Genomic DNA, 27,908 nt, shown 5'->3' with positions numbered 1-27,908 from the left:
AATGCTAAACTGAGCCTTTGGGTTAGGGTATTATGCAAACATGCAGGTATGGTTAAAGGATTGTCTTCGTAACTTCAGGTACTTGCCACCTAATCAGTTGAATCCATAAATTGAGACATTGTGCTGGGGCCAGCAGCTTACGGCCATACCACCCTGAGCACGCCCGACCTCGTCTGATCTCGGAAGCTAAGCAGGGCTGGGCTTGGTTAGTACTTGGATGGGAGACTACCTGGGAATACCTGGTGCTGTAAGCCTTTCATTTTCATGTCATTGAACCGCTTTTGATCCAGAGAAGGGGTGTATTAAAAGACCAAAAGCAGCTGCCCATTAATGAGGGCACATTAAGGACATTGCTTTTGGCTGTTTTCCAATGTCTTGTGCTGCTAGCTGATGCCACCTACACCACACCAGGGCCTGAGTGACCGGCTGGGGCCACTTACACCACATCAGGGCCTGTGGCTGCTGGCTGAGGCCACTTACACCACACCAGGGCCTGTGGCTGCTGGCTGAGGCCACTTACACCACACCAGGGCCTGTGGCTGCTGGCTGAGGCCACTTACACCACACCAGGGCATTAGTTGCTATTGAGGCCACTTACACCACACCAGGGCCTGTGGCTGCTGGCTGAGGCCACCTACACCACACCAGGGCATTAGTTGCTATTGAGGCCAATTACACCACACCAGGGTCTGTGGCTCTTGCTCAGGCCACTTACACCACACCAGGGCCTGTGGCACTGGCTGAGGCCACTTACACCACACCAGGGCCTGTGGCTCTGGCTGAGGCCACTTACACCACACCAGGGCCTGTGGCACTGGCTGAGGCCACTTACACCACACCAGGGCCTGTGGCTGCTGGCTGAGGCCACTTACACCACACCAGGGCCTGTGGCACTGGCTGAGGCCACTTACACCACACCAGGGCCTTAGTTGCTATTGAGGCCACTTACACCACACCAGGGCCTGTGGCAGTGGCTGAGGCCACTTACACCACACCAGGGCCTGTGGCTGCTGGCTGAGGCCACTTACACCACACCAGGGCATTAGTTGCTATTGAGGCCACTTACACCACACCAGGGCCTGTGGCTGCTGGCTGAGGCCACCTACACCACACCAGGGCATTAGTTGCTATTGAGGCCAATTACACCACACCAGGGTCTGTGGCACTGGCTGAGGCCACTTACACCACACCAGGGCCTGTGGCACTGGCTGAGGCCACTTACACCACACCAGGGCCTGTGGCTGCTGGCTGAGGCCACTTACACCACACCAGGGCCTGTGGCTGCTGGCTGAGGCCACTTACACCACACCAGGGCCTGTGGCTGCTGGCTGAGGCCACTTACACCACACCAGGGCATTAGTTGCTATTGAGGCCCCTTACACCACACCAGGGCCTGTGGCACTGGCTGAGGCCACTTACACCACACCAGGGCCTGTGGCTGCTGGCTGAGGCCACCTACACCACACCAGGGCATTAGTTGCTATTGAGGCCAATTACACCACACCAGGGTCTGTGACTCTTGCTCAGGCCACTTACACCACACCAGGGCCTGTGGCACTGGCTGAGGCCACTTACACCACACCAGGGCCTGTGGCTGCTGGCTGAGGCCACTTACACCACACCAGGGCCTGTGGCTGCTGGCTGAGGTCACTTACACCACACCAGGGCCTGTGGCTGCTGGCTGAGGGCACTTACACCACACCAGTGCCTGTGGCTTCTGGCTGAGGCCACTTACACCACACCAGTGCCTGTGGCTTCTGGCTCAGGCCACTTACACCACACCAGGGCCTGTGGCTGCTGGCTGAGGCCACTTACACCACACCAGGGCCTGTGGCTGCTGGCTGAGGCCACTTACACCACACCAGTGCCTGTGGCTGCTGGCTGAGGCCACTTACACCACACCAGGGCATTAGTTGCTATTGAGGCCCCTTACACCACACCAGGGCCTGTGGCACTGGCTGAGGCCACTTACACCACACCAGGGCCTGTGGCTGCTGGCTGAGGCCACCTACACCTCACCAGGGCATTAGTTGCTATTGAGGCCAGTTACACCACACCAGGGTCTGTGGCTCTTGCTCAGGCCACTTACACCACACCAGGGCCTGTGGCACTGGCTGAGGCCACTTACACCACACCAGGGCCTGTGGCACTGGCTGAGGCCACTTACACCACACCAGGGCCTGTGGCTCTGGCTGAGGCCACTTACACCACACCAGGGCCTGTGGCTGCTGGCTGAGGCCACTTAAACCACACCAGGGCCTGTGGCTGCTTGCTGAGGCCACTTACACCACACCAGTGCCTGTGGCTTCTGGCTGAGGCCACTTACACCACACCAGGGCCTGTGGCTCTTGCTCAGGCCACTCACATCACACCAGGCCCTGCGCTTCTGGCCGAGGCCATCTTCACCAAACCAGGCCCTGTGCTGCTAGCTGTGGCCATGTACAACACACCAGGCCCTGTGCTGGTTCCTGAGGCCATCTTCAACAATCCAGGGCCTGTGCTGTTAGATAAATGCTAAACTGAGCCTTTGGGTTAGGGTATTATGCAAACATGCAGGTATGGTTAAAGGATTGTCTTCGTAACTTCAGGTACTTGCCACCTAATCAGTTGAATCCATAAATTGAGACATTGTGCTGGGGCCAGCAGCTTACGGCCATACCACCCTGAGCACGCCCGACCTCGTCTGATCTTGGAAGCTAAGCAGGGCTGGGCTTGGTTAGTACTTGGATGGGAGACTGCCTGGGAATACCTGGTGCTGTAAGCCTTTCATTTTCATGTCATTGAACCGCTTTTGATCCAGAGAAGGGGTGTATTAAAAGACCAAAAGCAGCTGCCCATTAATGAGGGCACATTAACGACATTCCTTTTGGCTGTTTTCCAATGTCTTGTGCTGCTAGCTGATGCCACCTACACCACACCAGGGCCTGAGTGACCGGCTGGGGCCACTTACACCACATCAGGGCCTGTGGCTGCTGGCTGAGGCCACTTACACCACACCAGGGCCTGTGGCTGCTGGCTGAGGCCACTTACACCACACCAGGGCCTGTGGCTGCTGGCTGAGGCCACCTACACCACACCAGGGTCTTAGTTGCTATTGAGGCCAATTACACCACACCAGGGTCTGTGGCTCTTGCTCAGGCCACTTACACCACACCAGGGCCTGTGGCTGCTGGCTGAGGCCACTTACACCACACCAGGGCATTAGTTGCTATTGAGGCCACTTACACCACACCAGGGCCTGTGGCTGCTGGCTGAGGCCACCTACACCACACCAGGGCATTAGTTGCTATTGAGGCCAATTACACCACACCAGGGTCTTTGGCTCTTGCTCAGGCCACTTACACCACACCAGGGCCTGTGGCTCTGGCTGAGGCCACTTACACCACACCAGGGCCTGTGGCTGCTGGCTGAGGCCACTTACACCACACCAGTGCCTGTGGCTTCTGGCTCAGGCCACTCACATCACACCAGGCCCTGCGCTTCTGGCCGAGGCCATTTTCACCAAACCAGGCCCTGTGCTGCTAGCTGTGGCCATGTACAACACACCAGGCCCTGTGCTGGTTCCTGAGGCCATCTTCAACAATCCAGGGCCTGTGCTGTTAGATAAATGCTAAACTGAGCCTTTGGGTTAGGGTATTATGCAAACATGCAGGTATGGTTAAAGGATTGTCTTCGTAACTTCAGGTACTTGCCACCTAATCAGTTGAATCCATAAATTGAGACATTGTGCTGGGGCCAGCAGCTTACGGCCATACCACCCTGAGCACGCCCGACCTCGTCTGATCTCGGAAGCTAAGCAGGGCTGGGCTTGGTTAGTACTTGGATGGGAGACTACCTGGGAATACCTGGTGCTGTAAGCCTTTCATTTTCATGTCATTGAACAGCTTTTGATCCAGAGAAGGGGTGTATTAAAAGACCAAAAGCAGCTGCCCATTAATGAGGGCACATTAACGACATTGCTTTTGGCTGTTTTCCAATGTCTTGTGCTGCTAGCTGATGCCACCTACACCACACCAGGGCCTGAGTGACCGGCTGGGGCCACTTACACCACATCAGGGCCTGTGGCTGCTGGCTGAGGCCACTTACACCACACCAGGGCCTGTGGCTGCTGGCTGAGGCCACTTACACCACACCAGGGCATTAGTTGCTATTGAGGCCAATTACACCACACCAGGGTCTGTGGCTCTTGCTCAGGCCACTTACACCACACCAGGGCCTGTGGCTGCTGGCTGAGGCCACCTACACCACACCAGGGCATTAGTTGCTATTGAGGCCAATTACACCACACCAGGGTCTGTGGCTCTTGCTCAGGCCACTTACACCACACCAGGGCCTGTGGCACTGGCTGAGGCCACTTACACCACACCATGGCCTGTGGCTCTGGCTGAGGCCACTTACACCACACCAGGGCCTGTGGCTGCTGGCTGAGGCCATTTACACCACACCAGGGCCTGTGGCTGCTGGCTGAGGCCACTTTCACCACACCAGGGACTGTGGCTGCTGTCTGAGGCCACTTACACCACACCAGTGCCTGTGGCTTCTGGCTGAGGCCACTTACACCACACCAGGGCCTGTGGCTCTTGCTCAGGCCACTTACACCACACCAGGGCCTGTGGCTGCTGGCTGAGGCCACTTACACCACACCAGGGCATTAGTTGCTATTGAGGCCAATTACACCACACCAGGGTCTGTGACTCTTGCTCAGGCCACTTACACCACACCAGGGCCTGTGGCACTGGCTGAGGCCACTTACACCACACCAGGGCCTGTGGCTGCTGGCTGAGGCCACTTACACCACACCAGGGCCTGTGGCTGCTGGCTGAGGTCACTTACACCACACCAGTGCCTGTGGCTGCTGGCTGAGGGCACTTACACCACACCAGTGCCTGTGGCTTTTGGCTGAGGCCACTTACACCACACCAGGGCCTGTGGCTGCTGGCTGGGGCCACTTACACCACATCAGGGCCTGTGGCTGCTGGCTGAGGCCACTTACACCACACCAGTGCCTGTGGCTTCTGGCTGAGGCCACTTACACCACACCAGGGCATTAGTTGCTATTGAGGCCAATTACACCACACCAGGGTCTGTGGCTCTTGCTCAGGCCACTTACACCACATCAGGGCCTGTGGCACTGGCTGAGGCCACTTACACCACACCAGGGCCTGTGGCTGCTGGCTGAGGCCACCTACACCACACCAGGGCATTAGTTGCTATTGAGGCCAATTACACCACACCAGGGTCTGTGACTCTTGCTCAGGCCACTTACACCACACTAGGGCCTGTGGCACTGGCTGAGGCCACTTACACCACACCAGGGCCTGTGGCTGCTGGCTGAGGCCACTTACACCACACCAGGGCCTGTGGCTGCTGGCTGAGGTCACTTACACCACACCAGTGCCTGTGGCTGCTGGCTGAGGGCACTTACACCACACCAGTGCCTGTGGCTTCTGGCTGAGGCCACTTACACCACACCAGGGCCTGTGGCTCTTGCTGAGGCCACTTACACCACACCAGGGCCTGTGGCTGCTGGCTGAGGCCACTTACACCACACCAGGGCCTGTGGCTGCTGGCTGAGGGCACTTACACCACACCAGTGCCTGTGGCTGCTGGCTGAGGCCACTTACACCACACCAGGGCATTAGTTGCTATTGAGGCCCCTTACACCACACCAGGGCCTGTGGCACTGGCTGAGGCCACTTACACCACACCAGGGCCTGTGGCTGCTGGCTGAGGCCACCTACACCACACCAGGGCATTAGTTGCTATTGAGGCCAATTACACCACACCAGGGTCTGTGACTCTTGCTCAGGCCACTTACACCACACCAGGGCCTGTGGCACTGGCTGAGGCCACTTACACCACACCAGGGCCTGTGGCTGCTGGCTGAGGCCACTTACACCACACCAGGGCCTGTGGCTGCTGGCTGAGGTCACTTACACCACACCAGGGCCTGTGGCTGCTGGCTGAGGGCACTTACACAACACCAGTACCTGTGGCTTCTGGCTGAGGCCACTTACACCACACCAGGGCCTGTGGCAGCTGGCTCAGGCCACTTACACCACACCAGGGCCTGTGGCTGCTGGCTGAGGCCACTTACACCACACCAGGGCCTGTGGCTGCTGGCTGAGGCCACTTACACCACACCAGTGCCTGTGGCTGCTGGCTGAGGCCACTTACACCACACCAGGGCATTAGTTGCTATTGAGGCCCCTTACACCACACCAGGGCCTGTGGCACTGGCTGAGGCCACTTACACCACACCAGGGCCTGTGGCTGCTGGCTGAGGCCACCTACACCTCACCAGGGCATTAGTTGCTATTGAGGCCAATTACACCACACCAGGGTCTGTGGCTCTTGCTCAGGCCACTTACACCACACCAGGGCCTGTGGCACTGGCTGAGGCCACTTACACCACACCAGGGCCTGTGGCTCTGGCTGAGGCCACTTACACCACACCAGGGCCTGTGGCTGCTGGCTGAGGCCATTTACACCACACCAGGGCCTGTGGCTGCTGGCTGAGGCCACTTACACCACACCAGGGCCTGTGGCTGCTGGCTGAGGCCACTTACACCACACCAGTGCCTGTGGCTTCTGGCTGAGGCCACTTACACCACACCAGGGCCTGTGGCTCTTGCTCAGGCCACTCACATCACACCAGGCCCTGCGCTTCTGGCCGAGGCCATCTTCACCAAACCAGGCCCTGTGCTGCTAGCTGTGGCCATGTACAACACACCAGGGCCTGTGCTGTTAGATAAATGCTAAACTGAGCCTTTGGGTTAGGGTATTATGGAAACATGCAGGTATGGTTAAAGGATTGTCTTCGTAACTTCAGGTACTTGCCACCTAATCAGTTGAATCCATAAATTGAGACATTGTGCTGGGGCCAGCAGCTTACGGCCATACCACCCTGAGCACGCCCGACCTCGTCTGATCTCGGAAGCTAAGCAGGGCTGGGCTTGGTTAGTACTTGGATGGGAGACTGCCTGGGAATACCTGGTGCTGTAAGCCTTTCATTTTCATGTCATTGAACCGCTTTTGATCCAGAGAAGGGGTGTATTAAAAGACCAAAAGCAGCTGCCCATTAATGAGGGCACATTAACGACATTGCTTTTGGCTGTTTTCCAATGTCTTGTGCTGCTAGCTGATGCCACCTACACCACACCAGGGCCTGAGTGACCGGCTGGGGCCACTTACACCACATCAGGGCCTGTGGCTCTGGCTGAGGCCACTTACACCACACCAGGGCCTGTGGCTGCTGGCTGAGGCCACTTACACCACACCAGGGCCTGTGGCTCTGGCTGAGGCCACTTACACCACATCAGGGCCTGTGGCTGCTGGCTGAGGCCACTTACACCACACCAGGGCCTGTGGCTGCTGGCTGAGGCCACTTACACCACACCAGGGCCTGTGGCTGCTGGCTGAGGCCACCTACACCACACCAGGGCCTTAGTTGCTATTGAGGCCAATTACACCACACCAGGGTCTGTGGCTCTTGCTCAGGCCACTTACACCACACCAGGGCCTGTGGCTGCTGGCTGAGGCCACTTACACCACACCAGGGCCTGTGGCTGCTGGCTGAGGCCACCTACACCACACCAGGGCATTAGTTGCTATTGAGGCCAATTACACCACACCAGGGTCTGTGGCTCTTGCTCAGGCCACTTACACCACACCAGGGCCTGTGGCACTGGCTGAGGCCACTTACACCACACCAGGGCCTGTGGCTCTGGCTGAGGCCACTTACACCACACCAGGGCCTGTGGCTGCTGGCTGAGGCCACTTACACCACACCAGGGCCTGTGGCTGCTGGCTGAGGCCACTTACACCACACCAGTGCCTGTGGCTTCTGGCTGAGGCCACTTACACCACACCAGGGCCTGTGGCTCTTGCTCAGGCCACTCACATCACACCAGGCCCTGCGCTTCTGGCCGAGGCCATCTTCACCAAACCAGGCCCTGTGCTGCTAGCTGTGGCCATGTACAACACACCAGGCCCTGTGCTGGTTCCTGAGGCCATCTTCAACAATCCAGGGCCTGTGCTGTTAGATAAATGCTAAACTGAGCCTTTGGGTTAGGGTATTATGCAAACATGCAGGTATGGTTAAAGGATTGTCTTCGTAACTTCAGGTACTTGCCACCTAATCAGTTGAATCCATAAATTGAGACATTGTGCTGGGGCCAGCAGCTTACGGCCATACCACCCTGAGCACGCCCGACCTCGTCTGATCTCGGAAGCTAAGCAGGGCTGGGCTTGGTTAGTACTTGGATGGGAGACTACCTGGGAATACCTGGTGCTGTAAGCCTTTCATTTTCATGTCATTGAACCGCTTTTGATCCAGAGAAGGGGTGTATTAAAAGACCAAAAGCAGCTGCCCATTAATGAGGGCACATTAACGACATTGCTTTTGGCTGTTTTCCAATGTCTTGTGCTGCTAGCTGATGCCACCTACACCACACCAGGGCCTGAGTGACCGGCTGGGGCCACTTACACCACATCAGGGCCTGTGGCTGCTGGCTGAGGCCACTTACACCACACCAGGGCCTGTGGCTGCTGGCTGAGGCCACTTACACCACACCAGAGCATTAGTTGCTATTGAGACCAATTACACCACACCATGGTCTGTGGCTCTTGCTCAGGCCACTTACACCACACCAGGGCCTGTGGCACTGGCTGAGGCCACTTACACCACACCAGGGCCTGTGGCTGCTGGCTGAGGCCACCTACACCACACCAGGGCCTTAGTTGCTATTGAGGCCACTTACACCACACCAGGGCCTGTGGCAGTGGCTGAGGCCACTTACACCACACCAGGGCCTGTGGCTGCTGGCTGAGGCCACTTACACCACACCAGGGCATTAGTTGCTATATAGGTCACTTACACCACACCAGGGCCTGTGGCACTGGCTGAGGCCACTTACACCACACCAGGGCCTGTGGCTCTGGCTGAGGCCACTTACACCACACCAGGGCCTGTGGCTGCTGGCTGAGGCCACTTACACCACACCAGGGCCTGTGGCTGCTGGCTGAGGCCACTTACACCACACCAGGGCCTGTGGCTGCTGGCTGAGGCCACTTACACCACACCAGGGCCTGTGGCTCTTGCTCAGGCCACTTACACCACACCAGGGCCTGTGGCACTGGCTGAGGCCACTTACACCACACCAGGGCCTGTGGCTCTGGCTGAGGCCACTTACACCACACCAGGGCCTGTGGCACTGGCTGAGGCCACTTACACCACACCAGGGCCTGTGGCTGCTGGCTGAGGCCACTTACACCACACCAGGGCCTGTGGCACTGGCTGAGGCCACTTACACCACACCAGGGCCTTAGTTGCTATTGAGGCCACTTACACCACACCAGGGCCTGTGGCAGTGGCTGAGGCCACTTACACCACACCAGGGCCTGTGGCTGCTGGCTGAGGCCACTTACACCACACCAGGGCATTAGTTGCTATTGAGGCCACTTACACCACACCAGGGCCTGTGGCTGCTGGCTGAGGCCACCTACACCACACCAGGGCATTAGTTGCTATTGAGGCCAATTACACCACACCAGGGTCTGTGGCACTGGCTGAGGCCACTTACACCACACCAGGGCCTGTGGCACTGGCTGAGGCCACTTACACCACACCAGGGCCTGTGGCTGCTGGCTGAGGCCACTTACACCACACCAGGGCCTGTGGCTGCTGGCTGAGGCCACTTACACCACACCAGGGCCTGTGGCTGCTGGCTGAGGCCACTTACACCACACCAGGGCATTAGTTGCTATTGAGGCCCCTTACACCACACCAGGGCCTGTGGCACTGGCTGAGGCCACTTACACCACACCAGGGCCTGTGGCTGCTGGCTGAGGCCACCTACACCACACCAGGGCATTAGTTGCTATTGAGGCCAATTACACCACACCAGGGTCTGTGACTCTTGCTCAGGCCACTTACACCACACCAGGGCCTGTGGCACTGGCTGAGGCCACTTACACCACACCAGGGCCTGTGGCTGCTGGCTGAGGCCACTTACACCACACCAGGGCCTGTGGCTGCTGGCTGAGGTCACTTACACCACACCAGGGCCTGTGGCTGCTGGCTGAGGGCACTTACACCACACCAGTGCCTGTGGCTTCTGGCTGAGGCCACTTACACCACACCAGTGCCTGTGGCTTCTGGCTCAGGCCACTTACACCACACCAGGGCCTGTGGCTGCTGGCTGAGGCCACTTACACCACACCAGGGCCTGTGGCTGCTGGCTGAGGCCACTTACACCACACCAGTGCCTGTGGCTGCTGGCTGAGGCCACTTACACCACACCAGGGCATTAGTTGCTATTGAGGCCCCTTACACCACACCAGGGCCTGTGGCACTGGCTGAGGCCACTTACACCACACCAGGGCCTGTGGCTGCTGGCTGAGGCCACCTACACCTCACCAGGGCATTAGTTGCTATTGAGGCCAGTTACACCACACCAGGGTCTGTGGCTCTTGCTCAGGCCACTTACACCACACCAGGGCCTGTGGCACTGGCTGAGGCCACTTACACCACACCAGGGCCTGTGGCACTGGCTGAGGCCACTTACACCACACCAGTGCCTGTGGCTGCTGGCTGAGGCCACTTACACCACACCAGGGCATTAGTTGCTATTGAGGCCCCTTACACCACACCAGGGCCTGTGGCACTGGCTGAGGCCACTTACACCACACCAGGGCCTGTGGCTGCTGGCTGAGGCCACCTACACCTCACCAGGGCATTAGTTGCTATTGAGGCCAGTTACACCACACCAGGGTCTGTGGCTCTTGCTCAGGCCACTTACACCACACCAGGGCCTGTGGCACTGGCTGAGGCCACTTACACCACACCAGGGCCTGTGGCACTGGCTGAGGCCACTTACACCACACCAGGGCCTGTGGCTCTGGCTGAGGCCACTTACACCACACCAGGGCCTGTGGCTGCTGGCTGAGGCCACTTAAACCACACCAGGGCCTCTGGCTGCTTGCTGAGGCCACTTACACCACACCAGTGCCTGTGGCTTCTGGCTGAGGCCACTTACACCACACCAGGGCCTGTGGCTCTTGCTCAGAACACTCACATCACACCAGGCCCTGCGCTTCTGGCCGAGGCCATCTTCACCAAACCAGGCCCTGTGCTGCTAGCTGTGGCCATGTACAACACACCAGGCCCTGTGCTGGTTCCTGAGGCCATCTTCAACAATCCAGGGCCTGTGCTGTTAGATAAATGCTAAACTGAGCCTTTGGGTTAGGGTATTATGCAAACATGCAGGTATGGTTAAAGGATTGTCTTCGTAACTTCAGGTACTTGCCACCTAATCAGTTGAATCCATAAATTGAGACATTGTGCTGGGGCCAGCAGCTTACGGCCATACCACCCTGAGCACGCCCGACCTCGTCTGATCTTGGAAGCTAAGCAGGGCTGGGCTTGGTTAGTACTTGGATGGGAGACTGCCTGGGAATACCTGGTGCTGTAAGCCTTTCATTTTCATGTCATTGAACCGCTTTTGATCCAGAGAAGGGGTGTATTAAAAGACCAAAAGCAGCTGCCCATTAATGAGGGCACATTAACGACATTCCTTTTGGCTGTTTTCCAATGTCTTGTGCTGCTAGCTGATGCCACCTACACCACACCAGGGCCTGAGTGACCGGCTGGGGCCACTTACACCACATCAGGGCCTGTGGCTGCTGGCTGAGGCCACTTACACCACACCAGGGCCTGTGGCTGCTGGCTGAGGCCACTTACACCACACCAGGGCCTGTGGCTGCTGGCTGAGGCCACCTACACCACACCAGGGTCTTAGTTGCTATTGAGGCCAATTACACCACACCAGGGTCTGTGGCTCTTGCTCAGGCCACTTACACCACACCAGGGCCTGTGGCTGCTGGCTGAGGCCACTTACACCACACCAGGGCATTAGTTGCTATTGAGGCCACTTACACCACACCAGGGCCTGTGGCTGCTGGCTGAGGCCACCTACACCACACCAGGGCATTAGTTGCTATTGAGGCCAATTACACCACACCAGGGTCTTTGGCTCTTGCTCAGGCCACTTACACCACACCAGGGCCTGTGGCTCTGGCTGAGGCCACTTACACCACACCAGGGCCTGTGGCTGCTGGCTGAGGCCACTTACACCACACCAGTGCCTGTGGCTTCTGGCTCAGGCCACTCACATCACACCAGGCCCTGCGCTTCTGGCCGAGGCCATTTTCACCAAACCAGGCCCTGTGCTGCTAGCTGTGGCCATGTACAACACACCAGGCCCTGTGCTGGTTCCTGAGGCCATCTTCAACAATCCAGGGCCTGTGCTGTTAGATAAATGCTAAACTGAGCCTTTGGGTTAGGGTATTATGCAAACATGCAGGTATGGTTAAAGGATTGTCTTCGTAACTTCAGGTACTTGCCACCTAATCAGTTGAATCCATAAATTGAGACATTGTGCTGGGGCCAGCAGCTTACGGCCATACCACCCTGAGCACGCCCGACCTCGTCTGATCTCGGAAGCTAAGCAGGGCTGGGCTTGGTTAGTACTTGGATGGGAGACTACCTGGGAATACCTGGTGCTGTAAGCCTTTCATTTTCATGTCATTGAACAGCTTTTGATCCAGAGAAGGGGTGTATTAAAAGACCAAAAGCAGCTGCCCATTAATGAGGGCACATTAACGACATTGCTTTTGGCTGTTTTCCAATGTCTTGTGCTGCTAGCTGATGCCACCTACACCACACCAGGGCCTGAGTGACCGGCTGGGGCCACTTACACCACATCAGGGCCTGTGGCTGCTGGCTGAGGCCACTTACACCACACCAGGGCCTGTGGCTGCTGGCTGAGGCCACTTACACCACACCAGGGCATTAGTTGCTATTGAGGCCAATTACACCACACCAGGGTCTGTGGCTCTTGCTCAGGCCACTTACACCACACCAGGGCCTGTGGCTGCTGGCTGAGGCCACCTACACCACACCAGGGCATTAGTTGCTATTGAGGCCAATTACACCACACCAGGGTCTGTGGCTCTTGCTCAGGCCACTTACACCACACCAGGGCCTGTGGCACTGGCTGAGGCCACTTACACCACACCATGGCCTGTGGCTCTGGCTGAGGCCACTTACACCACACCAGGGCCTGTGGCTGCTGGCTGAGGCCATTTACACCACACCAGGGCCTGTGGCTGCTGGCTGAGGCCACTTTCACCACACCAGGGACTGTGGCTGCTGTCTGAGGCCACTTACACCACACCAGTGCCTGTGGCTTCTGGCTGAGGCCACTTACACCACACCAGGGCCTGTGGCTCTTGCTCAGGCCACTTACACCACACCAGGGCCTGTGGCTGCTGGCTGAGGCCACTTACACCACACCAGGGCATTAGTTGCTATTGAGGCCAATTACACCACACCAGGGTCTGTGACTCTTGCTCAGGCCACTTACACCACACCAGGGCCTGTGGCACTGGCTGAGGCCACTTACACCACACCAGGGCCTGTGGCTGCTGGCTGAGGCCACTTACACCACACCAGGGCCTGTGGCTGCTGGCTGAGGTCACTTACACCACACCAGTGCCTGTGGCTGCTGGCTGAGGGCACTTACACCACACCAGTGCCTGTGGCTTTTGGCTGAGGCCACTTACACCACACCAGGGCCTGTGGCTGCTGGCTGGGGCCACTTACACCACATCAGGGCCTGTGGCTGCTGGCTGAGGCCACTTACACCACACCAGTGCCTGTGGCTTCTGGCTGAGGCCACTTACACCACACCAGGGCATTAGTTGCTATTGAGGCCAATTACACCACACCAGGGTCTGTGGCTCTTGCTCAGGCCACTTACACCACATCAGGGCCTGTGGCACTGGCTGAGGCCACTTACACCACACCAGGGCCTGTGGCTGCTGGCTGAGGCCACCTACACCACACCAGGGCATTAGTTGCTATTGAGGCCAATTACACCACACCAGGGTCTGTGACTCTTGCTCAGGCCACTTACACCACACTAGGGCCTGTGGCACTGGCTGAGGCCACTTACACCACACCAGGGCCTGTGGCTGCTGGCTGAGGCCACTTACACCACACCAGGGCCTGTGGCTGCTGGCTGAGGTCACTTACACCACACCAGTGCCTGTGGCTGCTGGCTGAGGGCACTTACACCACACCAGTGCCTGTGGCTTCTGGCTGAGGCCACTTACACCACACCAGGGCCTGTGGCTCTTGCTGAGGCCACTTACACCACACCAGGGCCTGTGGCTGCTGGCTGAGGCCACTTACACCACACCAGGGCCTGTGGCTGCTGGCTGAGGGCACTTACACCACACCAGTGCCTGTGGCTGCTGGCTGAGGCCACTTACACCACACCAGGGCATTAGTTGCTATTGAGGCCCCTTACACCACACCAGGGCCTGTGGCACTGGCTGAGGCCACTTACACCACACCAGGGCCTGTGGCTGCTGGCTGAGGCCACCTACACCACACCAGGGCATTAGTTGCTATTGAGGCCAATTACACCACACCAGGGTCTGTGACTCTTGCTCAGGCCACTTACACCACACCAGGGCCTGTGGCACTGGCTGAGGCCACTTACACCACACCAGGGCCTGTGGCTGCTGGCTGAGGCCACTTACACCACACCAGGGCCTGTGGCTGCTGGCTGAGGTCACTTACACCACACCAGGGCCTGTGGCTGCTGGCTGAGGGCACTTACACAACACCAGTACCTGTGGCTTCTGGCTGAGGCCACTTACACCACACCAGGGCCTGTGGCAGCTGGCTCAGGCCACTTACACCACACCAGGGCCTGTGGCTGCTGGCTGAGGCCACTTACACCACACCAGGGCCTGTGGCTGCTGGCTGAGGCCACTTACACCACACCAGTGCCTGTGGCTGCTGGCTGAGGCCACTTACACCACACCAGGGCATTAGTTGCTATTGAGGCCCCTTACACCACACCAGGGCCTGTGGCACTGGCTGAGGCCACTTACACCACACCAGGGCCTGTGGCTGCTGGCTGAGGCCACCTACACCTCACCAGGGCATTAGTTGCTATTGAGGCCAATTACACCACACCAGGGTCTGTGGCTCTTGCTCAGGCCACTTACACCACACCAGGGCCTGTGGCACTGGCTGAGGCCACTTACACCACACCAGGGCCTGTGGCTCTGGCTGAGGCCACTTACACCACACCAGGGCCTGTGGCTGCTGGCTGAGGCCATTTACACCACACCAGGGCCTGTGGCTGCTGGCTGAGGCCACTTACACCACACCAGGGCCTGTGGCTGCTGGCTGAGGCCACTTACACCACACCAGTGCCTGTGGCTTCTGGCTGAGGCCACTTACACCACACCAGGGCCTGTGGCTCTTGCTCAGGCCACTCACATCACACCAGGCCCTGCGCTTCTGGCCGAGGCCATCTTCACCAAACCAGGCCCTGTGCTGCTAGCTGTGGCCATGTACAACACACCAGGGCCTGTGCTGTTAGATAAATGCTAAACTGAGCCTTTGGGTTAGGGTATTATGGAAACATGCAGGTATGGTTAAAGGATTGTCTTCGTAACTTCAGGTACTTGCCACCTAATCAGTTGAATCCATAAATTGAGACATTGTGCTGGGGCCAGCAGCTTACGGCCATACCACCCTGAGCACGCCCGACCTCGTCTGATCTCGGAAGCTAAGCAGGGCTGGGCTTGGTTAGTACTTGGATGGGAGACTGCCTGGGAATACCTGGTGCTGTAAGCCTTTCATTTTCATGTCATTGAACCGCTTTTGATCCAGAGAAGGGGTGTATTAAAAGACCAAAAGCAGCTGCCCATTAATGAGGGCACATTAACGACATTGCTTTTGGCTGTTTTCCAATGTCTTGTGCTGCTAGCTGATGCCACCTACACCACACCAGGGCCTGAGTGACCGGCTGGGGCCACTTACACCACATCAGGGCCTGTGGCTCTGGCTGAGGCCACTTACACCACACCAGGGCCTGTGGCTGCTGGCTGAGGCCACTTACACCACACCAGGGCCTGTGGCTCTGGCTGAGGCCACTTACACCACATCAGGGCCTGTGGCTGCTGGCTGAGGCCACTTACACCACACCAGGGCCTGTGGCTGCTGGCTGAGGCCACTTACACCACACCAGGGCCTGTGGCTGCTGGCTGAGGCCACCTACACCACACCAGGGCCTTAGTTGCTATTGAGGCCAATTACACCACACCAGGGTCTGTGGCTCTTGCTCAGGCCACTTACACCACACCAGGGCCTGTGGCTGCTGGCTGAGGCCACTTACACCACACCAGGGCCTGTGGCTGCTGGCTGAGGCCACCTACACCACACCAGGGCATTAGTTGCTATTGAGGCCAATTACACCACACCAGGGTCTGTGGCTCTTGCTCAGGCCACTTACACCACACCAGGGCCTGTGGCACTGGCTGAGGCCACTTACACCACACCAGGGCCTGTGGCTCTGGCTGAGGCCACTTACACCACACCAGGGCCTGTGGCTGCTGGCTGAGGCCACTTACACCACACCAGGGCCTGTGGCTGCTGGCTGAGGCCACTTACACCACACCAGTGCCTGTGGCTTCTGGCTGAGGCCACTTACACCACACCAGGGCCTGTGGCTCTTGCTCAGGCCACTCACATCACACCAGGCCCTGCGCTTCTGGCCGAGGCCATCTTCACCAAACCAGGCCCTGTGCTGCTAGCTGTGGCCATGTACAACACACCAGGCCCTGTGCTGGTTCCTGAGGCCATCTTCAACAATCCAGGGCCTGTGCTGTTAGATAAATGCTAAACTGAGCCTTTGGGTTAGGGTATTATGCAAACATGCAGGTATGGTTAAAGGATTGTCTTCGTAACTTCAGGTACTTGCCACCTAATCAGTTGAATCCATAAATTGAGACATTGTGCTGGGGCCAGCAGCTTACGGCCATACCACCCTGAGCACGCCCGACCTCGTCTGATCTCGGAAGCTAAGCAGGGCTGGGCTTGGTTAGTACTTGGATGGGAGACTACCTGGGAATACCTGGTGCTGTAAGCCTTTCATTTTCATGTCATTGAACCGCTTTTGATCCAGAGAAGGGGTGTATTAAAAGACCAAAAGCAGCTGCCCATTAATGAGGGCACATTAACGACATTGCTTTTGGCTGTTTTCCAATGTCTTGTGCTGCTAGCTGATGCCACCTACACCACACCAGGGCCTGAGTGACCGGCTGGGGCCACTTACACCACATCAGGGCCTGTGGCTGCTGGCTGAGGCCACTTACACCACACCAGGGCCTGTGGCTGCTGGCTGAGGCCACTTACACCACACCAGAGCATTAGTTGCTATTGAGACCAATTACACCACACCATGGTCTGTGGCTCTTGCTCAGGCCACTTACACCACACCAGGGCCTGTGGCACTGGCTGAGGCCACTTACACCACACCAGGGCCTGTGGCTGCTGGCTGAGGCCACCTACACCACACCAGGGCCTTAGTTGCTATTGAGGCCACTTACACCACACCAGGGCCTGTGGCAGTGGCTGAGGCCACTTACACCACACCAGGGCCTGTGGCTGCTGGCTGAGGCCACTTACACCACACCAGGGCATTAGTTGCTATATAGGTCACTTACACCACACCAGGGCCTGTGGCACTGGCTGAGGCCACTTACACCACACCAGGGCCTGTGGCTCTGGCTGAGGCCACTTACACCACACCAGGGCCTGTGGCTGCTGGCTGAGGCCACTTACACCACACCAGGGCCTGTGGCTGCTGGCTGAGGCCACTTACACCACACCAGGGCCTGTGGCTGCTGGCTGAGGCCACTTACACCACACCAGGGCCTGTGGCTGCTGGCTGAGGCCACTTACACCACACCAGGGCCTGTGGCTGCTGGCTGAGGCCACTTACACCACACCAGGGCCTGTGGCTGCTGGCTGAGGCCACCTACACCACACCAGGGTCTTAGTTGCTATTGAGGCCAATTACACCACACCAGGGTCTGTGGCTCTTGCTCAGGCCACTTACACCACACCAGGGCCTGTGGCTGCTGGCTGAGGCCACTTACACCACACCAGGGCATTAGTTGCTATTGAGGCCACTTACACCACACCAGGGCCTGTGGCTGCTGGCTGAGGCCACCTACACCACACCAGGGCATTAGTTGCTATTGAGGCCAATTACACCACACCAGGGTCTTTGGCTCTTGCTCAGGCCACTTACACCACACCAGGGCCTGTGGCACTGGCTGAGGCCACTTACACCACACCAGGGCCTGTGGCTCTGGCTGAGGCCACTTACACCACACCAGGGCCTGTGGCTGCTGGCTGAGGCCACTTACACCACACCAGTGCCTGTGGCTTCTGGCTCAGGCCACTCACATCACACCAGGCCCTGCGCTTCTGGCCGAGGCCATTTTCACCAAACCAGGCCCTGTGCTGCTAGCTGTGGCCATGTACAACACACCAGGCCCTGTGCTGGTTCCTGAGGCCATCTTCAACAATCCAGGGCCTGTGCTGTTAGATAAATGCTAAACTGAGCCTTTGGGTTAGGGTATTATGCAAACATGCAGGTATGGTTAAAGGATTGTCTTCGTAACTTCAGGTACTTGCCACCTAATCAGTTGAATCCATAAATTGAGACATTGTGCTGGGGCCAGCAGCTTACGGCCATACCACCCTGAGCACGCCCGACCTCGTCTGATCTCGGAAGCTAAGCAGGGCTGGGCTTGGTTAGTACTTGGATGGGAGACTACCTGGGAATACCTGGTGCTGTAAGCCTTTCATTTTCATGTCATTGAACAGCTTTTGATCCAGAGAAGGGGTGTATTAAAAGACCAAAAGCAGCTGCCCATTAATGAGGGCACATTAACGACATTGCTTTTGGCTGTTTTCCAATGTCTTGTGCTGCTAGCTGATGCCACCTACACCACACCAGGGCCTGAGTGACCGGCTGGGGCCACTTACACCACATCAGGGCCTGTGGCTGCTGGCTGAGGCCACTTACACCACACCAGGGCCTGTGGCTGCTGGCTGAGGCCACTTACACCACACCAGGGCATTAGTTGCTATTGAGGCCAATTACACCACACCAGGGTCTGTGGCTCTTGCTCAGGCCACTTACACCACACCATGGCCTGTGGCACTGGCTGAGGCCACTTACACCACACCAGGGCCTGTGGCTGTTGGCTGAGGCCACCTACACCACACCAGGGCATTAGTTGCTATTGAGGCCAATTACACCACACCAGCGTCTGTGACTCTTGCTCAGGCCACTTACACCACACCAGGGCCTGTGGCAGTGGCTGAGGCCACTTACACCACACCAGGGCCTGTGGCTGCTGGCTGAGGCCACTTACACCACACCAGGGCATGTGGCTGCTGGCTGAGGTCACTTACACCACACCAGTGCCTGTGGCTGCTGGCTGAGGGCACTTACACCACACCAGTGCCTGTGGCTTCTGGCTGAGGCCACTTACACCACACCAGGGCCTGTGGCTGCTGGCTGAGGCCACTTACACCACACCAGGGCCTGTGGCTGCTGGCTGAGGTCACTTACACCACACCAGTGCCTGTGGCTGCTGGCTGAGGGCACTTACACCACACCAGTGCCTGTGGCTTCTGGCTGAGGCCACTTACACCACACCAGGGCCTGTGGCTCTTGCTCAGGCCACTTACACCACACCAGGGCCTGTGGCACTGGCTGAGGCCACTTACACCACACCAGGGCCTGTGGCTGCTGGCTGAGGCCACCTACACCACACCAGGGCATTAGTTGCTATTGAGGCCAATTACACCACACCAGGGTCTGTGACTCTTGCTCAGGCCACTTACACCACACCAGGGCCTGTGGCACTGGCTGAGGCCACTTACACCACACCAGGGCCTGTGGCTGCTGGCTGAGGCCACTTACACCACACCAGGGCCTTTGGCTGCTGGCTGAGGTCACTTACACCACACCAGGGCGTGTGGCTGCTGGCTGAGGGCACTTACACCACACCAGTGCCTGTGGCTTCTGGCTGAGGCCACTTACACCACACTACGGCCTGTGGCAGCTGGCTCAGGCCACTTACACCACACCAGGGCCTGTGGCTGCTGGCTGAGGCCACTTACACCACACCAGGGCCTGTGGCTGCTGGCTGAGGCCACTTACACCACACCAGTGCCTGTGGCTGGTGGCTGAGGCCACTTACACCACACCAGGGCATTAGTTGCTATTGAGGCCCCTTACACCACACCAGGGCCTGTGGCACTGGCTGAGGCCACTTACACCACACCAGGGCCTGTGGCTGCTGGCTGAGGCCACCTACACCACACCAGGGCATTAGTTGCTATTGAGGCCAATTACACCACACCAGGGTCTGTGGCTCTTGCTCAGGCCACTTACACCACACCAGGGCCTGTGGCACTGGCTGAGGCCACTTACACCACACCATGGCCTGTGGCTCTGGCTGAGGCCACTTACACCACACCAGGGCCTGTGGCTGCTGGCTGAGGCCATTTACACCACACCAGGGCCTGTGGCTGCTGGCTGAGGCCACTTTCACCACACCAGGGACTGTGGCTGCTGGCTGAGGCCACTTACACCACACCAGTGCCTGTGGCTTCTGGCTGAGGCCACTTACACCACACCAGGGCCTGTGGCTCTTGCTCAGGCCACTTACACCACACCAGGGCCTGTGGCTGCTGGCTGAGGCCACTTACACCACACCAGGGCATTAGTTGCTATTGAGGCCAATTACACCACACCAGGGTCTGTGACTCTTGCTCAGGCCACTTACACCACACCAGGGCCTGTGGCACTGGCTGAGGCCACTTACACCACACCAGGGCCTGTGGCTGCTGGCTGAGGCCACTTACACCACACCAGGGCCTGTGGCTGCTGGCTGAGGTCACTTACACCACACCAGTGCCTGTGGCTGCTGGCTGAGGGCACTTACACCACACCAGTGCCTGTGGCTTTTGGCTGAGGCCACTTACACCACACCAGGGCCTGTGGCTGCTGGCTGGGGCCACTTACACCACATCAGGGCCTGTGGCTGCTGGCTGAGGCCACTTACACCACACCAGTGCCTGTGGCTTCTGGCTGAGGCCACTTACACCACACCAGGGCATTAGTTGCTATTGAGGCCAATTACACCACACCAGGGTCTGTGGCTCTTGCTCAGGCCACTTACACCACATCAGGGCCTGTGGCACTGGCTGAGGCCACTTACACCACACCAGGGCCTGTGGCTGCTGGCTGAGGCCACCTACACCACACCAGGGCATTAGTTGCTATTGAGGCCAATTACACCACACCAGGGTCTGTGACTCTTGCTCAGGCCACTTACACCACACTAGGGCCTGTGGCACTGGCTGAGGCCACTTACACCACACCAGGGCCTGTGGCTGCTGGCTGAGGCCACTTACACCACACCAGGGCCTGTGGCTGCTGGCTGAGGTCACTTACACCACACCAGTGCCTGTGGCTGCTGGCTGAGGGCACTTACACCACACCAGTGCCTGTGGCTTCTGGCTGAGGCCACTTACACCACACCAGGGCCTGTGGCTCTTGCTGAGGCCACTTACACCACACCAGGGCCTGTGGCTGCTGGCTGAGGCCACTTACACCACACCAGGGCCTGTGGCTGCTGGCTGAGGGCACTTACACCACACCAGTGCCTGTGGCTGCTGGCTGAGGCCACTTACACCACACCAGGGCATTAGTTGCTATTGAGGCCCCTTACACCACACCAGGGCCTGTGGCACTGGCTGAGGCCACTTACACCACACCAGGGCCTGTGGCTGCTGGCTGAGGCCACCTACACCACACCAGGGCATTAGTTGCTATTGAGGCCAATTACACCACACCAGGGTCTGTGACTCTTGCTCAGGCCACTTACACCACACCAGGGCCTGTGGCACTGGCTGAGGCCACTTACACCACACCAGGGCCTGTGGCTGCTGACTGAGGCCACTTACACCACACCAGGGCCTGTGGCTGCTGGCTGAGGTCACTTACACCACACCAGGGCCTGTGGCTGCTGGCTGAGGGCACTTACACAACACCAGTACCTGTGGCTTCTGGCTGAGGCCACTTACACCACACCAGGGCCTGTGGCAGCTGGCTCAGGCCACTTACACCACACCAGGGCCTGTGGCTGCTGGCTGAGGCCACTTACACCACACCAGGGCCTGTGGCTGCTGGCTGAGGCCACTTACACCACACCAGTGCCTGTGGCTGCTGGCTGAGGCCACTTACACCACACCAGGGCCTGTGGCTGCTGGCTGAGGCCACTTACACCACACCAGTGCCTGTGGCTGCTGGCTGAGGCCACTTACACCACACCAGGGCATTAGTTGCTATTGAGGCCCCTTACACCACACCAGGGCCTGTGGCACTGGCTGAGGCCACTTACACCACACCAGGGCCTGTGGCTGCTGGCTGAGGCCACCTACACCTCACCAGGGCATTAGTTGCTATTGAGGCCAATTACACCACACCAGGGTCTGTGGCTCTTGCTCAGGCCACTTACACCACACCAGGGCCTGTGGCACTGGCTGAGGCCACTTACACCACACCAGGGCCTGTGGCTCTGGCTGAGGCCACTTACACCACACCAGGGCCTGTGGCTGCTGGCTGAGGCCATTTACACCACACCAGGGCCTGTGGCTGCTGGCTGAGGCCACTTACACCACACCAGGGCCTGTGGCTGCTGGCTGAGGCCACTTACACCACACCAGTGCCTGTGGCTTCTGGCTGAGGCCACTTACACCACACCAGGGCCTGTGGCTCTTGCTCAGGCCACTCACATCACACCAGGCCCTGCGCTTCTGGCCGAGGCCATCTTCACCAAACCAGGCCCTGTGCTGCTAGCTGTGGCCATGTACAACACACCAGGGCCTGTGCTGTTAGATAAATGCTAAACTGAGCCTTTGGGTTAGGGTATTATGGAAACATGCAGGTATGGTTAAAGGATTGTCTTCGTAACTTCAGGTACTTGCCACCTAATCAGTTGAATCCATAAATTGAGACATTGTGCTGGGGCCAGCAGCTTACGGCCATACCACCCTGAGCACGCCCGACCTCGTCTGATCTCGGAAGCTAAGCAGGGCTGGGCTTGGTTAGTACTTGGATGGGAGACTGCCTGGGAATACCTGGTGCTGTAAGCCTTTCATTTTCATGTCATTGAACCGCTTTTGATCCAGAGAAGGGGTGTATTAAAAGACCAAAAGCAGCTGCCCATTAATGAGGGCACATTAACGACATTGCTTTTGGCTGTTTTCCAATGTCTTGTGCTGCTAGCTGATGCCACCTACACCACACCAGGGCCTGAGTGACCGGCTGGGGCCACTTACACCACATCAGGGCCTGTGGCTCTGGCTGAGGCCACTTACACCACACCAGGGCCTGTGGCTGCTGGCTGAGGCCACTTACACCACACCAGGGCCTGTGGCTCTGGCTGAGGCCACTTACACCACATCAGGGCCTGTGGCTGCTGGCTGAGGCCACTTACACCACACCAGGGCCTGTGGCTGCTGGCTGAGGCCACTTACACCACACCAGGGCCTGTGGCTGCTGGCTGAGGCCACCTACACCACACCAGGGCCTTAGTTGCTATTGAGGCCAATTACACCACACCAGGGTCTGTGGCTCTTGCTCAGGCCACTTACACCACACCAGGGCCTGTGGCTGCTGGCTGAGGCCACTTACACCACACCAGGGCCTGTGGCTGCTGGCTGAGGCCACCTACACCACACCAGGGCATTAGTTGCTATTGAGGCCAATTACACCACACCAGGGTCTGTGGCTCTTGCTCAGGCCACTTACACCACACCAGGGCCTGTGGCACTGGCTGAGGCCACTTACACCACACCAGGGCCTGTGGCTCTGGCTGAGGCCACTTACACCACACCAGGGCCTGTGGCTGCTGGCTGAGGCCACTTACACCACACCAGGGCCTGTGGCTGCTGGCTGAGGCCACTTACACCACACCAGTGCCTGTGGCTTCTGGCTGAGGCCACTTACACCACACCAGGGCCTGTGGCTCTTGCTCAGGCCACTCACATCACACCAGGCCCTGCGCTTCTGGCCGAGGCCATCTTCACCAAACCAGGCCCTGTGCTGCTAGCTGTGGCCATGTACAACACACCAGGCCCTGTGCTGGTTCCTGAGGCCATCTTCAACAATCCAGGGCCTGTGCTGTTAGATAAATGCTAAACTGAGCCTTTGGGTTAGGGTATTATGCAAACATGCAGGTATGGTTAAAGGATTGTCTTCGTAACTTCAGGTACTTGCCACCTAATCAGTTGAATCCATAAATTGAGACATTGTGCTGGGGCCAGCAGCTTACGGCCATACCACCCTGAGCACGCCCGACCTCGTCTGATCTCGGAAGCTAAGCAGGGCTGGGCTTGGTTAGTACTTGGATGGGAGACTACCTGGGAATACCTGGTGCTGTAAGCCTTTCATTTTCATGTCATTGAACCGCTTTTGATCCAGAGAAGGGGTGTATTAAAAGACCAAAAGCAGCTGCCCATTAATGAGGGCACATTAACGACATTGCTTTTGGCTGTTTTCCAATGTCTTGTGCTGCTAGCTGATGCCACCTACACCACACCAGGGCCTGAGTGACCGGCTGGGGCCACTTACACCACATCAGGGCCTGTGGCTGCTGGCTGAGGCCACTTACACCACACCAGGGCCTGTGGCTGCTGGCTGAGGCCACTTACACCACACCAGAGCATTAGTTGCTATTGAGACCAATTACACCACACCATGGTCTGTGGCTCTTGCTCAGGCCACTTACACCACACCAGGGCCTGTGGCACTGGCTGAGGCCACTTACACCACACCAGGGCCTGTGGCTGCTGGCTGAGGCCACCTACACCACACCAGGGCCTTAGTTGCTATTGAGGCCACTTACACCACACCAGGGCCTGTGGCAGTGGCTGAGGCCACTTACACCACACCAGGGCCTGTGGCTGCTGGCTGAGGCCACTTACACCACACCAGGGCATTAGTTGCTATATAGGTCACTTACACCACACCAGGGCCTGTGGCACTGGCTGAGGCCACTTACACCACACCAGGGCCTGTGGCTCTGGCTGAGGCCACTTACACCACACCAGGGCCTGTGGCTGCTGGCTGAGGCCACTTACACCACACCAGGGCCTGTGGCTGCTGGCTGAGGCCACTTACACCACACCAGGGCCTGTGGCTGCTGGCTGAGGCCACTTACACCACACCAGGGCCTGTGGCTGCTGGCTGAGGCCACTTACACCACACCAGGGCCTGTGGCTGCTGGCTGAGGCCACTTACACCACACCAGGGCCTGTGGCTGCTGGCTGAGGCCACCTACACCACACCAGGGTCTTAGTTGCTATTGAGGCCAATTACACCACACCAGGGTCTGTGGCTCTTGCTCAGGCCACTTACACCACACCAGGGCCTGTGGCTGCTGGCTGAGGCCACTTACACCACACCAGGGCATTAGTTGCTATTGAGGCCACTTACACCACACCAGGGCCTGTGGCTGCTGGCTGAGGCCACCTACACCACACCAGGGCATTAGTTGCTATTGAGGCCAATTACACCACACCAGGGTCTTTGGCTCTTGCTCAGGCCACTTACACCACACCAGGGCCTGTGGCACTGGCTGAGGCCACTTACACCACACCAGGGCCTGTGGCTCTGGCTGAGGCCACTTACACCACACCAGGGCCTGTGGCTGCTGGCTGAGGCCACTTACACCACACCAGTGCCTGTGGCTTCTGGCTCAGGCCACTCACATCACACCAGGCCCTGCGCTTCTGGCCGAGGCCATTTTCACCAAACCAGGCCCTGTGCTGCTAGCTGTGGCCATGTACAACACACCAGGCCCTGTGCTGGTTCCTGAGGCCATCTTCAACAATCCAGGGCCTGTGCTGTTAGATAAATGCTAAACTGAGCCTTTGGGTTAGGGTATTATGCAAACATGCAGGTATGGTTAAAGGATTGTCTTCGTAACTTCAGGTACTTGCCACCTAATCAGTTGAATCCATAAATTGAGACATTGTGCTGGGGCCAGCAGCTTACGGCCATACCACCCTGAGCACGCCCGACCTCGTCTGATCTCGGAAGCTAAGCAGGGCTGGGCTTGGTTAGTACTTGGATGGGAGACTACCTGGGAATACCTGGTGCTGTAAGCCTTTCATTTTCATGTCATTGAACAGCTTTTGATCCAGAGAAGGGGTGTATTAAAAGACCAAAAGCAGCTGCCCATTAATGAGGGCACATTAACGACATTGCTTTTGGCTGTTTTCCAATGTCTTGTGCTGCTAGCTGATGCCACCTACACCACACCAGGGCCTGAGTGACCGGCTGGGGCCACTTACACCACATCAGGGCCTGTGGCTGCTGGCTGAGGCCACTTACACCACACCAGGGCCTGTGGCTGCTGGCTGAGGCCACTTACACCACACCAGGGCATTAGTTGCTATTGAGGCCAATTACACCACACCAGGGTCTGTGGCTCTTGCTCAGGCCACTTACACCACACCATGGCCTGTGGCACTGGCTGAGGCCACTTACACCACACCAGGGCCTGTGGCTGTTGGCTGAGGCCACCTACACCACACCAGGGCATTAGTTGCTATTGAGGCCAATTACACCACACCAGCGTCTGTGACTCTTGCTCAGGCCACTTACACCACACCAGGGCCTGTGGCACTGGCTGAGGCCACTTACACCACACCAGGGCCTGTGGCTGCTGGCTGAGGCCACTTACACCACACCAGGGCATGTGGCTGCTGGCTGAGGTCACTTACACCACACCAGTGCCTGTGGCTGCTGGCTGAGGGCACTTACACCACACCAGTGCCTGTGGCTTCTGGCTGAGGCCACTTACACCACACCAGGGCCTGTGGCTGCTGGCTGAGGCCACTTACACCACACCAGGGCCTGTGGCTGCTGGCTGAGGTCACTTACACCACACCAGTGCCTGTGGCTGCTGGCTGAGGGCACTTACACCACACCAGTGCCTGTGGCTTCTGGCTGAGGCCACTTACACCACACCAGGGCCTGTGGCTCTTGCTCAGGCCACTTACACCACACCAGGGCCTGTGGCACTGGCTGAGGCCACTTACACCACACCAGGGCCTGTGGCTGCTGGCTGAGGCCACCTACACCACACCAGGGCATTAGTTGCTATTGAGGCCAATTACACCACACCAGGGTCTGTGACTCTTGCTCAGGCCACTTACACCACACCAGGGCCTGTGGCACTGGCTGAGGCCACTTACACCACACCAGGGCCTGTGGCTGCTGGCTGAGGCCACTTACACCACACCAGGGCCTTTGGCTGCTGGCTGAGGTCACTTACACCACACCAGGGCGTGTGGCTGCTGGCTGAGGGCACTTACACCACACCAGTGCCTGTGGCTTCTGGCTGAGGCCACTTACACCACACTACGGCCTGTGGCAGCTGGCTCAGGCCACTTACACCACACCAGGGCCTGTGGCTGCTGGCTGAGGCCACTTACACCACACCAGGGCCTGTGGCTGCTGGCTGAGGCCACTTACACCACACCAGTGCCTGTGGCTGGTGGCTGAGGCCACTTACACCACACCAGGGCATTAGTTGCTATTGAGGCCCCTTACACCACACCAGGGCCTGTGGCACTGGCTGAGGCCACTTACACCACACCAGGGCCTGTGGCTGCTGGCTGAGGCCACCTACACCACACCAGGGCATTAGTTGCTATTGAGGCCAATTACACCACACCAGGGTCTGTGGCTCTTGCTCAGGCCACTTACACCACACCAGGGCCTGTGGCACTGGCTGAGGCCACTTACACCACACCATGGCCTGTGGCTCTGGCTGAGGCCACTTACACCACACCAGGGCCTGTGGCTGCTGGCTGAGGCCATTTACACCACACCAGGGCCTGTGGCTGCTGGCTGAGGCCACTTTCACCACACCAGGGA

The 27,908-nt window shown here is 58.3% G+C and overlaps 13 non-coding genes across 13 annotated transcripts; all 13 read left to right on the top strand.

Moving 5' to 3' along the window:
- The first annotated feature begins 135 nt into the window (after nt 1-135).
- LOC145427661 (5S ribosomal RNA) lies at nt 136-254 on the top strand. The gene has a single exon (XR_013908203.1). It is a non-coding gene; the product is annotated as a 5S ribosomal RNA (ribosomal RNA).
- Nucleotides 255-2,645: 2,391 nt separating this feature from the next.
- LOC145426945 (5S ribosomal RNA) lies at nt 2,646-2,764 on the top strand. The gene has a single exon (XR_013907666.1). It is a non-coding gene; the product is annotated as a 5S ribosomal RNA (ribosomal RNA).
- A 977-nt stretch (nt 2,765-3,741) lies between these two features.
- Nucleotides 3,742-3,860, top strand: LOC145427660 (5S ribosomal RNA). Its single transcript, XR_013908202.1, has one exon. It is a non-coding gene; the product is annotated as a 5S ribosomal RNA (ribosomal RNA).
- A 3,029-nt stretch (nt 3,861-6,889) lies between these two features.
- Nucleotides 6,890-7,008, top strand: LOC145426434 (5S ribosomal RNA). Its single transcript, XR_013907144.1, has one exon. It is a non-coding gene; the product is annotated as a 5S ribosomal RNA (ribosomal RNA).
- A 1,175-nt stretch (nt 7,009-8,183) lies between these two features.
- Nucleotides 8,184-8,302, top strand: LOC145427659 (5S ribosomal RNA). The gene has a single exon (XR_013908201.1). It is a non-coding gene; the product is annotated as a 5S ribosomal RNA (ribosomal RNA).
- A 3,056-nt stretch (nt 8,303-11,358) lies between these two features.
- LOC145426944 (5S ribosomal RNA) lies at nt 11,359-11,477 on the top strand. Its single transcript, XR_013907665.1, has one exon. It is a non-coding gene; the product is annotated as a 5S ribosomal RNA (ribosomal RNA).
- A 977-nt stretch (nt 11,478-12,454) lies between these two features.
- On the top strand, nt 12,455-12,573 carry LOC145427658 (5S ribosomal RNA). Its single transcript, XR_013908200.1, has one exon. It is a non-coding gene; the product is annotated as a 5S ribosomal RNA (ribosomal RNA).
- Nucleotides 12,574-15,602: 3,029 nt separating this feature from the next.
- LOC145426432 (5S ribosomal RNA) lies at nt 15,603-15,721 on the top strand. Its single transcript, XR_013907142.1, has one exon. It is a non-coding gene; the product is annotated as a 5S ribosomal RNA (ribosomal RNA).
- A 1,175-nt stretch (nt 15,722-16,896) lies between these two features.
- On the top strand, nt 16,897-17,015 carry LOC145427657 (5S ribosomal RNA). The gene has a single exon (XR_013908199.1). It is a non-coding gene; the product is annotated as a 5S ribosomal RNA (ribosomal RNA).
- A 1,605-nt stretch (nt 17,016-18,620) lies between these two features.
- On the top strand, nt 18,621-18,739 carry LOC145427655 (5S ribosomal RNA). The gene has a single exon (XR_013908197.1). It is a non-coding gene; the product is annotated as a 5S ribosomal RNA (ribosomal RNA).
- A 4,255-nt stretch (nt 18,740-22,994) lies between these two features.
- On the top strand, nt 22,995-23,113 carry LOC145426431 (5S ribosomal RNA). The gene has a single exon (XR_013907141.1). It is a non-coding gene; the product is annotated as a 5S ribosomal RNA (ribosomal RNA).
- A 1,175-nt stretch (nt 23,114-24,288) lies between these two features.
- On the top strand, nt 24,289-24,407 carry LOC145427654 (5S ribosomal RNA). The gene has a single exon (XR_013908196.1). It is a non-coding gene; the product is annotated as a 5S ribosomal RNA (ribosomal RNA).
- Nucleotides 24,408-26,012: 1,605 nt separating this feature from the next.
- Nucleotides 26,013-26,131, top strand: LOC145427653 (5S ribosomal RNA). The gene has a single exon (XR_013908195.1). It is a non-coding gene; the product is annotated as a 5S ribosomal RNA (ribosomal RNA).
- The last annotated feature ends 1,777 nt before the right edge of the window (nt 26,132-27,908 follow it).

The sequence above is a fragment of the Astatotilapia calliptera genome, chromosome 3 (genome assembly GCF_964374335.1).
Source record: "Astatotilapia calliptera chromosome 3, fAstCal68.1, whole genome shotgun sequence".
Lineage (NCBI taxonomy): Eukaryota > Metazoa > Chordata > Actinopteri > Cichliformes > Cichlidae > Astatotilapia > Astatotilapia calliptera.
Note: the sequence above shows the minus strand (reverse complement) of the source record. Positions and strands in the feature narration are given on the sequence as shown.